Source organism: Triticum dicoccoides, chromosome 4B (genome assembly GCF_002162155.2).
Source record: "Triticum dicoccoides isolate Atlit2015 ecotype Zavitan chromosome 4B, WEW_v2.0, whole genome shotgun sequence".
Taxonomy (NCBI): domain Eukaryota; kingdom Viridiplantae; phylum Streptophyta; class Magnoliopsida; order Poales; family Poaceae; genus Triticum; species Triticum dicoccoides.
This window is the reverse complement of record NC_041387.1, coordinates 10,797,381-10,810,969: the sequence shown is the minus strand read 5'-3', so window position 1 is coordinate 10,810,969 and position 13,589 is coordinate 10,797,381. Positions and strand designations below refer to the sequence as shown.

Here is a 13,589-nt window from a genome sequence, read left to right as displayed (position 1 = left end):
AGCAAGCTACACCGCGCATGACCACGACGACGACGAAAGGAAGAAACTCCTGCGTGCGTTTGAGCGTTCCAAGTCTCGTACGTACAGCGTAATGAGAACGACACAACGTTGGGTGGTGCCGGTACATGAGCGATGTGACGGTTGCCGGAACAGCGATGCGAAGACGATCACGGTTCCTCGTCCCAAGTGCGCCGCGCGGAGCACCTCTTTCCGGTTTGGCCGGTGAGCCCGTGACATCAGTTCCTGTAGCCTCCGCTTTGCATCCTGGTGGCACGGCCCGTGTGGTCCTCTCCTCCCAAGGACTAGCCATTTTGTTTCTTGGCTTCTTCTTAGGTAGAGTATTATTGTTGTGGTCGCTTTCTCTTTCTCTCCGTTACCGCGGGAGGGAGGGCCTCTGTCCTTGTCACGGGCTCACGCCACTGTTTCATACCACTGTGCTACACATCAAGAAAGTTGTCGAGCTCGGCTCTGTATGGGTACGCTCTAAGTAAGTGAAGCTTAGTGAGCTAATCCAACGTGAAGGCACCAGTGGTCTAGTGGTAGAATAGTACCCTGCCACGGTACAGACCCGGGTTCGATTCCCGGCTGGTGCACTCTCTACGTTTTTTTTTCCTCTTCGTTGTCTTTTCACCTCCTTTCCAGTGAACTGCATGTTCTGAGGAACTTCATACGCGAACCACGAGTGGTATTTGTTTTGAGATCCTGAGTAGTACTAACTTGAAGCCTAAAACCACCTGCGACCAGACGAACATGCCTGACACCATGCTGGGCCATGATTCTGCATGTGTAAAACACCCCGTGAAGGTACGGCCTGCAGAGCCCAAACCCCACGACCAGATTCGCAGGCCCACCCGGTCTTGACATCTGTCGACTGCACTCACTCACCAGTCTGCACTCTGTTTTCTCAAAAAAAAAAAAACAGTCTGCACTCTGCGCTCTCAACGTGAACCACGGCCGCGCCTGACTCCTACTACAACAGTTCGTTCGTTCCTTCGTTCGTTCGACCTGGACAGTGCATGCCAACAACATGATTTTGCTTGGCATCAAGACAGACGGACGGACGACGGATCCCAGGATGTCGTCGTCACCAAACGGAAACACGGCGGCCGTTTTGCTCGGCTTGTATAATTATTTGCATCGTCATGCACCCGTCTATTATCCCTAGGATGGATTTCCCGGCGCCGACAGACAAAATCTATCTAGGACGATAACGCGGGACGGAGCTGTCTAAACTAATTGTAATCAGCAACCGTCACTGACCCAGTTGCCCAAACCTGTCGCTTCTAAATTAGACTTGCAAGGCCGCCGAATCTAACATGTTTGCTCTGCTGCTTGCTTAAAAATAATCAATCAAGCATGAGTTTCCTTTGTTGATGCTGGTGATGGAGCAGCGGCACCACAGTACTGTGCCTACCCTGTTATGGCATGCACATATCCGGGGGGAGGAGGGGACAGACACAGTTTGGTGCTTTGCTCCGGTCGTACTACCTACCCGGTGCACATGCTTTCGGTCGGCCCCCTTTGTTTATGCGCCCGCGACGCAGAAATGAATAAACTTTGCGTTAGGTTCGACTCGTGCTCCTCGTCCACGAGTTAGCATAGGACAGGGCCAGACCCTTGTATTCGTGGACGTGTGTGCTAGTCCAGTAGTAGACAAGGGCGGCGGTCGACGTAGTAGCTGCGCATACATCTGGGTTGAAGCAAAGCATAATATCAGCCGACGAGAAAAGAAGGCTTGGGTTCGAGTCTTGCTACAGAATTTCTTCGTCCATGGCATTCTTCCAAATGATTTCGCTTTGCTTCATTTTACCCGTTTTTATCTTTCCCCTCGGTGTTGTGTTTTCGCCTTCTTTTCAGTGACACTGTTTTCACGTGTTCTGAGGAATACTTCATACACGAATAGAACCCCGAGCAATACTAACTTCCAAGCCTAAGACTAACCTGCGACCACACGAATATTGGCTGACAACAAACAAGCTGGGCCATGCTGCTGCACCTGCAAAACCGAAACGCCCCGTGAGGGGGAGGTACGGCCTGTAGAGCCCAAGCCCCACGACCAGATTCCCAGGCCCACCCGGTCTTTGCCATGTGCAGTCACTTCCAACGTGAACCACGCCCATGCCTGACTTCTACAGTAGTACGGCTCAACAATACGTACAGACGCACAAATTTGAATGGATTTAAATGGGTACACATCGCTCTTGGACATACTAAATGTACGCGCCATGTCGCCGATCCAGTACATATAAATGGGTACACATCGCGTACATATAAATGAGTACACAGGTCGCTGGCAGCCATGGACCTCGCTAGCTCTAGCTCTTTTGATAGCTAGGTGGTTGGGGCACTCGGAGTCGCTGGCAGACATGGGCCTCGCCGGCGACAGGAGGAGCCTGCAGGAACGCATATGCATGCACCCAGCCAGTGCTGCGGCAAGACCCGTCAACAACAGAAAGTGTCACCGACTGATTCCGTCTTGTGTGCTGCAAAACCTGTGGGGCTCCAGTGACTTCTTTTGCTCTCGTTTGAATTCAACATCGTATCCGCTCTCTCTCGTCTTCCCATCCACGGAATCTAGCAGAATTTCGACCAGTGTTTGGCTGTGCCCCTGCAGACAGACTGACTGTAACGAACCTCAGCCTCGGTTTCAATCACAAGGGTCATACACAAATGGCGGGGAATTCAAACTTTGAACCCCGTGGGTCACCTGGACCGCCAAGCCATCGAGGCTACCGTTGACATGCAATGCAAGCTAGGCAACGCCAGTCTAAACATGACACCTCCGCCAGAGCTACCGTGCATTACCTATCGATAGCAGGCATGACTTGACATCTCCATATAAGACGCCCTGCGTAGCATCCGCCAGTAGCACATCCGCTGGCGGCTTCACCTGCTGGCGACAGGCATCGCCCGACAACTCCGAAAGAGGCACATGTGTCACCTGTCGACCCACATCAAGTTCGATCTGTTGAGGAAAGTGATGCCCCATACCGCCACAAGCCTCAGAAGGCCGCCACCACCTTGAGATCCAGACTCCGAATCACCCACACGGCCCCGGAGTCCGCTACCTTTGATGAAGAGGGGTCGCTGCCCCGATTCCGGGCACTATAGTGAGCACCCACCGTTGAGTCAGCCGCTGTCGTCGCCCATACGACGGCAACAACCGCCGTGATCCCGCATCCCGCGCCGCCGATGCCGGAGGAGGCTCCGACCACCACGCGCATCCTACGACGTCCCCGGAAGCGGGACCCCAAGATGCGCCATCACAAGGACCCACCACCTGGCCCGTCATCCCCAGCGGAGGGGACGCCGCCATCGCCATGACCGAAGCCGCTGCTCTAGGATCAAGCACCGCCACTTGGCTACATCCCCTCCAAACCCACCCTACCTACGAAGCCGCCGGAGCAGCGCCGAACCGCCGGGACGATGAAAATTTAGGGCGATCTAGCGCCGCCAATCCCTCCAGACCGCGGGGCTGCAGCCCAGATCCCCGCCGTCCACATCACTAGGATTGTGTGGGATTTATAGCTCGTGAGGAAAATACCAAAACCCTAGATGAAAACATGTTTGTGATGTAGTTTGTATACTTGGGAGACTGTAACTCAGGGTTGTGTGTGGCCCTTCAAAAACAACTAGTAAATAGGGGAGTATGTGGCGTCGGAACCTACGTCTTTCAATTTCAATGTGATTTTTATAGAGTCCGGGTGCGTCTCGACGTTCCCAAGTCTATGAAGAAAGCGGTCTCTCTTTGCAGGGAGTCTCAGAAGAAAGCGGTCTCTCTTCCCAAGACTTCTTATGATGTGTATCACCGAGAGGGCCCAAAGATACCTCTTCGATACTCGGAGTGACAAATCCTAATCTTGATCTATGCCAACTCAACAAACACCTTTCGAGATACCTGTAGAGCATCTTTGCGATCACCTAGTTACGTTGTGACGTCTGATAGCACACAAGGCAATCCTACGGTATTCGGGAGTTGCATAATCTCATAGTCGAAGGAATATGTATTTGTCATGAAGAAAGCAGTAGCGATAAACTGAATGATCATTATGCAATGCTAACGGATGGGTCTTGTCCAACACATCATTCTCCTAATGATGTGATCCCTCTATCAAATGACAACACATGTCTATGGTTAGGAAACCTTAACCATCTTTGATCAACGAGTTAGTCTAGTAGAGGCTTACTAGGGACACGGTATTTGTTTATGTATTCACACATGTATTTAAGTTTCCGATCAATAAAATTCTAGCATGAATAATAAACCTTTATCATGAATGAGGAAATATAAAATAACAACTTTATTATTGCCTCTAGGGCATATTTCTTTCAGTCTCCCACTTGCACTAGAGTCAATAATCTAGTTCACATCGTCATGTGATTAACACCCATAGTTCACAACACCATGTGACCAATCCCAAAAGTTTACTAGAGTCAATAATCTAGTTCACATCACTATGTGATTAACACCCAAAGAGTACTAAGGTGTGATCATGTTTTGCTTGTGAGAGAGGTTTAGTCAATGGGTCTGCCACATTCAGATTCGTATGTATTTCGCGAATTTCTATGTCTACAATGCTCTGCATGGAGATACTCTAGCTAATTGCTCCCACTTTCAATATGTATCCTTATTGAGACTCAGAGTCATGTGGATCGGTGTAAAAGCTTGCATCGACGTAACTCTTTACGACAAACTATTTATCACCTCCATAACCGAGAAATATTTCCTTAGTCCTCTAATAATAATTTTGGCCGCTGTCAGTGATCTACTCCGGGATCACTATCGTACCCCCTTGCCAAACTCATGGCAAGGTGCACTACAGGTTTGGTACACAACATGGCTTACTTTAAAGAACCTATGGCTGAGGCATAGGGAATGACTTTCATTCTCTCTCTATCTTTTGCCGTGGTCGGGTTTTGAGTCTTTACTCAACTTCACACCTTGCAACACAAGCAAGAACTCCTTCTTTGACTGATACATTTTGAACTCCTTCAAAATCTCGTCAAGGTATGTACTCATTGAAATTCTTATCAAGCGTCTTGATCTATCTCTATAGATCTTGATGCCCAATGTATAAGCAGCTTCACCGAGGTCTTTCATTGAAAAATTCTTATTCAAGTATCCTTTTATGCTATCTAGAAATTCTATGTCATTTCCAATCAACAATATGTCATCCACATATAATATCAAACATGGTACAGAGCTCCCACTCACTGTCTTTTAAATACATGCTTCACCGTAAGTCTGTATAAATTCATATGCTTTGATAACCTCATCAAAGCATATAGTCCAACTCCGAGATGCTTGCACCAGTCTATAGATGGATCGCTGGAGCTTGCACACTTTGTTAGCACCTTTAGGATCGACAAAACCTTCTAGTTGTATCATATACAATTCTTCTTAAGATATCCATTAAGGAATGCAGTTTTGACATCCATTTGCCAGATTTCATAATCATAAAATGCGGCAATTGCTAACATGATTTGGACGGACTTTAGCATCGGTACGGGTGAGAAAGGCTCATCGTAGTCAGCCCCTTGAACTTGTCGACAAACCTTTCGCGACAAGTCGAGCTTTGTAGACAGTAACATTACCATTAGTGTCAGCCTTCGTTTTGAAGTTCCATTTATTTTCTATGGCCTGCCGATCATCGGGCAAGTCGACCAAAGTCCACACTTTGTTCTCATACATGGATCCCATCTTAGATTTCATGGCTCAAGCCATTTGTCGGAATCTGAGCTCATCATAGCTTCTTCACAGTTCGTAGGTCCGCCTTGGTCTAGTAACATGACTTCCAGAATAGGATTACCGTACCACTCTGGTGCGGATCGTGCTCTGGTCAACCTATGAAGTCCAGTAGTAACTTGATCTAAAGTTTCATGATCATCATCATTAGCTTCCTCTGTAGTTGGTGTAGGCATCACAGGAAAAGTTTTCTCTGATGTACTACTTTCCAATTCGAGAGAAGGTATAATTACCCTCATCAAGTTCTACTTTTCCCCCACTCACTTCTTTCGAGAGAAACTCCTTCTCTAGAAAGGACTCATTCTTGGCAACAAAGATCTTGCCTTCGGATCTGTGGTAGAAGGTGTACCCAATAGTTTCTTTAGGGTAGCCTATGAAGATGCACTTCTCCGATTTAGGTTCGAGCTTATCTGGCTGAAGCCTTTTGACATAAGCGTCGCATCCCCAAACTTTAAGAAACGACAACTTAGGTTTCTTGCTAAACCACAGTTCATACGAAGTCATCTCAACGGATTTAGATGGTGCCCTATTTAATGTGAATGCAGCTGTCTCTAATCCATAACCCCAAAACGATAGTGGTAAATTGGTAAAAGACATCATAGAATGCACCATATCTAATAAAGTATGGTTATGACGTTCAGACATACCATTTCTCTATGGTGTTCCAGGTGGTTTGAGTTGTGAAACAATTCCACATTGTTTTAAATGAAGGCCAAACTCGTAACTCAAATTTTCACCTCCGTGATCAGATCATAGAAACTTTATTTTCTTGTTACAATGATTCTCTACGTCACTATGAAATTCTTTGAACTTTTCAAATGTTTCATACTTGTGTTTCATCAAGTAGATATACCCATACCTACTCAAATCATGTGTGAAGGTCGTAAAATATCGATACCCGTTGCATGCTTCAACACTCATCGGACCGCATACATCAGTATGTATTATTTCCAATAAGCCATTAGCTCGCTCCATTGTTCCGTAGAACAGAGTTTTAGTCATCTTGCCCATGAGGCATGGTTCACAAGTATCAAATGATTTATAATCAAGTGATTCCAAAAGCCCATCCGCATGGAGTTTCTTTATGCACTTTACACCAATATGACCTAAACGGTTGTGCCACAAGTATGTTGCACAATCATTATCAACTTTGCATCTTTTGTCATCAATATTATGAATATGTGTATCACTACTGTACACTCAATAGACCATTCACATTGGGTGTATGACCATAGAAGGTTTTATTCATGTAAACAGAACAACAATTAATCTCTGACTTAAATGAATAATCGTATTGCAATAAACACGATCTAATCATGTTCATGCTCAACGCAAACATGGAATAACATTTATTTAGGCTCAACACTAATCCCGAAGGTAGAATGAGTGCGTGATAGTGATCATATCAATGTTAGAAATACTTCCGACACACATCGTCACCTTGCCCTTAACTAGTCTTCGTTTATTCCGCAACTCCTGTTTTGAGTTACTATTCTTAGCAACTAAACCAGTATGAAATACCCAGGGGCTACTACGTATACTAGTAAGGTACACATCAATAACTTGTATATCAAATATACTTTTGTTCACTTTACCATCCTTCTTATCCGCCAAGTATTTGGGGCAGTCCCGCTTCTAGTGACCATTCCCTTTGTTGTAGAAGCACTCAGTTTCAGGCTTAGGTCCAACTTTGGGCTTCTTTATAGGAGCGGCAAATTGCTTGCCAATCTTCTTGAAGTTCCCTTTCTTTCCCTTGGGCTTTTTCTTGAAACCAGTGGTCTTGTTAACCATCAACACTTGATGCTCTTTCTTGATTTCCACATTCGCCGATTTTGGCATCGCGTAGAGCTTGGGAATCGTTTTTGTCATCCCTTGCATATTATAGATCATCACGAAGTTCTAACAGCTTGGTGATAGTGCCTAGAGAACTCTGTCAATCACTATCTTATCTGGAAGATTAACACCCATGTAAACGCACCCCGGGGATCGTCAATTGTGGAAATCGCTGTGGGTCCCCAAAACGGTGAGTAATTGTGCATGAAACGGACCAGAATCGGCCAAAATTGTGAGTGTTGATGACCGACACGTAAACACACCACGGGGTTCGTCAATCGTGCAAATCACTTCGGGACCCCAAAACTGAGTAATAGTCAAAGAAACGGGCCAGAATCGGCCCAAACTACGAGTCTTGATGACCAACACGTAAGCACACCTTGGGGTTCGACAACCATGGAAATGGCTTTGGGACCGCAAAACGGTGAGTAATAGTCCATGAAAGAGCCTAGAATTGGACAAACCTAGGACTATTGATGAACGATACATAATCGCACCCTGGGGTTCGTCAATCATGGAAATCGCTCAGGGACCCCAAATCAATGAGTAATAGTCCATGAAACGGGCCTTAATTGGCCAAAACTGCGATTGTTGATGACCGACACGTAAGTGCACCTTGGGGGTTCAACAACCATGGAAATCGCTTTGGGACCCCAAAACGGTGAGTAATAGTCCACGAAATGGGTCAGAATCGACAAAAGCCGCGAGTGTTGATGACCGACACGTAAACACACCCCGAGGTTCGTTAATCGTGGAAATCACCCCGAGACCCCAAAATACTGAGTAATAGTCCACGAAATGGGCCAGAATCGTCCAAAACTATGAGTGTTGATGACCGACATGTAAACGCACCCCGGGGTTCGTTAATCGTGCAAATCACCGCAGGTCCCCAAAAGAGTTAGTAATAGTCCATGAAACGGACCAGAATCAGCGAAAACTGTGAGTGTTGATGACCGACACATAAGCGCACCTTGGGGTTCAACAACTATGGAAATCCCTTCGGGACCCCAAAATGGTGAGTAGTAGTCCACAAAACTGGCCAGAATCGACAAAAACCGCGAGTGTTGATGACCGACACGTAAACGCACCCCGGGGTTCGATCATCATCGGAATCACTCTGGGATGCCAAAATAGTGAGTAATAGTCCACCAAACGGGCCAGAATCGGCCAAAACTTCGACTGTTGATGACCGACACGCAAGCACACCTTGGGGTTCGATAACCCTGGAAATCGCTTTGGGATACCAAAACGGTGAGTAATAGCCCATGAAACGGGTCAGAATCGAGCCAGAATTGGCCAAAATTGCGAGTGTTGATGACCGACACGTAAGCGCACCTTTGGATTCAACAACTATGGAAATCGCTTCGGGACCCCAAAACGGTTAATAATAGTCCACGAAATGGGTCTGAATTGGCAAACACTGTGAGTGTTGACGACGGACACGTAAACTCACCCTTGGGACCGTCAATCATGGAAATCGCTCTAGGACCCAAAACGGTGAGTAGTGATGCCTGCTTGAACTACGTTGGTATTTCCCCAAAGAGGAAGGGATGATGTAACACAACAACGATAGGTATTTCCCTCAGTGATGAGACCAAGGTTATTGAGCCAGTAGGGGAACCAAGCAACACAATGTAAATAGTCCATGCACACAAATAACAAATACTCGCAACCCGACGTGTTAAAGGGGTTGTCAATCCCTTTCGGGTAACGATGCCTCAAATTGGCGAGAAGACATAATAAAGTTGTGATAGATAGGATAAATAGATCGCAAAATAAATAAAGTGTAGCAAGGCATTTTTGTATTTTTGGTTTAATAGATCTGAAAATAAAAGCAAAGGAAAAATAGACCGCAAAGGCAAATATGATGAAAAGAGACCCGGGGGCCGTAGGTTTCACTAGAGGCTTCTCTCGAGAAAAATAGCAAACAATGGGAAAACAATTATTTTTGGGTAATTGATAGAACTTCAAATAATCATGACAAAATCCAGGCAATGATCATTATATAGGCATCACGTCCAAGATCAGTAGACCGACTCCTGCCTGCATCTACTACTATTACTCCACACATCGACCGCTATCCAGTATGCATCTAGTGTATTAAGTTCATGGAAAAAATGGAGTAATGCAATAAGAACGATGACATGATGTAGACAAGATCTATTTATGTAGAAATAGACCCCATCTTGTTATCCTCAATAGCAACGATACATACTTGTCGTTTCCCCTTCTGTCACTGGGATCAGGCACCGTAAGATCGAACACATCACAAAGCACCTCTTCCCATTGCAAGATAAATAGATCAAGTTGGCCAAACAAAACCCAAATATCGGAGAAGAAATACGAGGCTATAATCAATCATGCATATAAGAGATCAAAGAAAACTCAAATAACTTTCATGGATAAAAAACATAGATCTGATCAAAAACTCAAAGTTCATCGGTTCCCAACAAACACACCGCAAAAAGACTTATATCATATGATCTCCAAGAGATCATTGTATTGAGAATCAAGAGAGAGAGAGAGAGAGAGAGGAAGCCATCTATCTACTAACTACAGACCCGTAGGTCTACAAAGAACTACTCACGCATCATCGGAGAGGCACAATTGGAATGATGAACCCCTCTGAGATGGTGTCTAGATTGGATCTGGTGTTTCTGGAACTTGCGGCGGCTGGAATTGATTTTCGTTGACTCACCTAGTGTTTCTGGAATATTGGGATATTTATAGAGCAAAGAGGCGGTGCGGGAGGCCACCGAGGTGGTCACAACTGGTGGGTTGTCCTCCCCTCACAGCTCCCCTCAGGTACTTTCTTGGCCCTCTGGATGTCTTCTGGTCCAAAAAAAATCCACAAAAAGTTTCATTGCGTTTGGACTCCGTTTGGTATTGATTTCTCGCGATGTAAAAAACAAGCAGAAAACAGCAACTGGCACTGGGCACTATGTCAATTGGTTACAATGACTATAAAATGATTGCAAAACATCCAAGAATGATAATATAATAGCATGGAACATAAAAAATTATAGATACGTTGGAGATGTATCAGCATCCCGAAGCTTAATTCCTGCTTGTCCTCGAGTAGGTAAATGATAAAATAGAATTTTTGATGTGGAATGCTGCCTAACATGTTCATCACGTTTCCTTTTCTTTGTACAATGGACATTTGGACTTTTATATGGTTCAAAGCAATAGTTTAGTTTTGACATGAAGACTTTAATACTCAAGCATACCAACAATCAACCATGTCTTTCAAAATATCAACACTAAAGCAAGTTATCCCTAGCCCATTATGCTCAATCATTGACCCATTCATGAAACACTCGAATATTAGCTATACCCAATGCTCAAATACGATCATAGTGCCCCTTAGTTGGTGCTTTATAAGAGAAGATGGAGACTCAAAATAAAAATAAAAATTGCATAAAGTAAAAGAAAGGCCCTTCGCAGAGGGAAGTAGGGATTTGTAGAGGTGCCATAGCTCAAAGCGAAAATTGAGAGATAAAAACATTTTCAGAGGCGTACTTTTCCCACCAACGAAAATGACTTAGAGCTCCCAACACTTTCCATGCTAGATACATCATAGGCGGTTCTCAAACAGAAAATAAAGTTTATTCCTTTTTCCACCATTACTTTCACTTTCCATGGCTAACCGTATCCACGGGTGCCCTCCATACCAACACTTTCTAAGGAATTTATTATTTGACAACATAAAGTAAATTCATTTTTTCATTTCGGGACTGGGCATCCCTAATACCTTTTCCGTACTCTTGTGCAATGACAAGTGAATAAACACTCATCGTGAGAATAACACATCTAGCATGGAAAATATTGGCCACCCCTCACCGCCTCGCAAGGGGTACGAGCACACAAAAGAGAAATTTATTTTGAAAATTAGTGATGGCACATGCAAATTTGCTTAGAACGACACGGAAATACCGCATATAGGAAGATATAGTGGGCTCATATGGCAAAACTGGTTTAAAGGGTTTTGGATGCACAAGTAGTGATCATACTTAGTGCAAAAATGAGGGCTAGCAAAAAGATTGAGAAGCGACCAACCAAGAAACGAAAAATCTCGTACACAAGCATTAAGCATAAGTAACACCGAATAATGCACCATAAGTAGGATATAAATTTCATTGCATAACTATTGACTTTCGTGCTTGCATAGGGAATCACAAACCTTAACATCAATATTCTTACTAAAGCACAATTACTCATCAACATGACTCACATATCATATCATCAAATCTCAAAACCATTACTAAGAACCAAGTTTATTTTGTCCAATTATCTTCATGAAAGTTTTTATTATACCCTCCTTGGATATCTATCACTTTGGGACTATTTTCATATGTTTCTTTTGATAAGCTCAAACAAATTTAAGTGAAGAATATGAGCATAATATTTCTTTCTCTCAAAATAATCTAAGTGAAGCAAGAGATAATTTCTTAATTTTTTTACTAACTCCCAAATAAATCCAAGTGAAGCATGAGAGAATTTCTTCAAAAATAACAAAGAACACCATGTTAAAAAAGATATAAGTGAATCACTAGAGCAATTCCATGGCTCTAAAAATTTAAGTGAAGCATAGGAGCAAGCATAGCATAACATTTGGCTCTCTCAAAAGGGTGTGTCCAACAAGGATTCAAGACTTAAAACACAAAGCAAAACAAGCAAAGACTCATATCATACAAGATGCTCCAAGCAAAACTCATAATATGTGACGAATAAAAATATAGCTCCAAGTAAAATACCGATGGTTGTTAGAAGAAAGAGGGGATGCCACTCGGGGGCATCCCCAAGCTTAGTTGCTTGCTACTTCTTGAATATTATCTTGGGTTGCCTCGGGAATCCCCAAGCATAGGGTTATTGATGACCGACATGTAAACGCACCCCGGGGTTCCTCAATCATGGCAATCACTCAGGGACCCCAAATCAGTGAGAAATAGTACATGAAACGGGCTAGAATCGGCCAAAACTGCGATTATTGATGACCGACACGTAAGCGCACCTTGGGATTCAACAACCATGGAAATCGCTTTGGGACCCCAAAACAGTGACTAATAGTCCATGAAACGGGTCAGAATTGGCCAATACTGTGAGTGTTGACGACAGACAAGCAAACACACCCCGGGGATCGTCAATCATGGAAATCGCTCTGGGTCCCCAAAATGATGAGTAATAGTGCATGAAACGGACTACAATCGGCCAAAATTATGAGAGTTGATGACTGACACGTAAACACACCCCGGGGTTCGTCAATCGTGGAAATTACTTTGGGACCCCAAAACTGAGTATTAGTCCAAGAAACAGGCCAAAATCGGCCCAAACTGCGAGTCTCGACGACCAACATGTAAGCACACCTTGGGGTTCGACAACCATGTAAATCGCTTTGGGACCCCAAAACGGTGAGTAATAGTCCATGAAAGAGCACAGAATCGGACAAACCTAGGATTATTGATGAACGATACATAAATGCACCGCGGGGTTCGTCAATGATGGAAATCGCTCAGGGACCCCAAATCAGTGAGTAATAGTCCATGAAACGGGCCAGAATCAGCCAAAACTGCGATTGTTGATGACCGAAATGTAAGTGCACCTTGGGGTTCAACAACCATGGAAATCGCTTGGGACCTCAAAATGGTGAGTAATAGTGCACAAAATGGGTTAGAATCGACAAAAACCGTGAGTGTTGATGACCGACACGTGAACGCACCTTGGGGTTCGTCAACAGTGGAAATCACTCTGGAACCCCAAAACAGTGAGTAATAATCCATGAAACATGCCAGAATCGGCCAAAACTGCGAGTGTTGATGACCGACACGTAAGCGCACCTTGGCGTTCGACAACTATGGAAATCACTTTGGGACCCCAAAACGGTTAGTAATAGTCCATGAAATGGGTCAGAATTGGCCAACACTGTGAGTGTTCACGATGAACACGTAAATGCACCCCTGGGATCGTTAATCGTGGAAATCGCTCCGGGACCCAAAACATTGAGTAGTAG

The 13,589-nt window shown here is 44.6% G+C and overlaps 1 non-coding gene across 1 annotated transcript; it reads left to right on the top strand.

The window, feature by feature from the left end:
• The first annotated feature begins 522 nt into the window (after positions 1 to 522).
• On the top strand, positions 523 to 593 carry TRNAG-GCC. Its single transcript has one exon. It is a non-coding gene; the product is annotated as a tRNA-Gly (tRNA).
• The last annotated feature ends 12,996 nt before the right edge of the window (positions 594 to 13,589 follow it).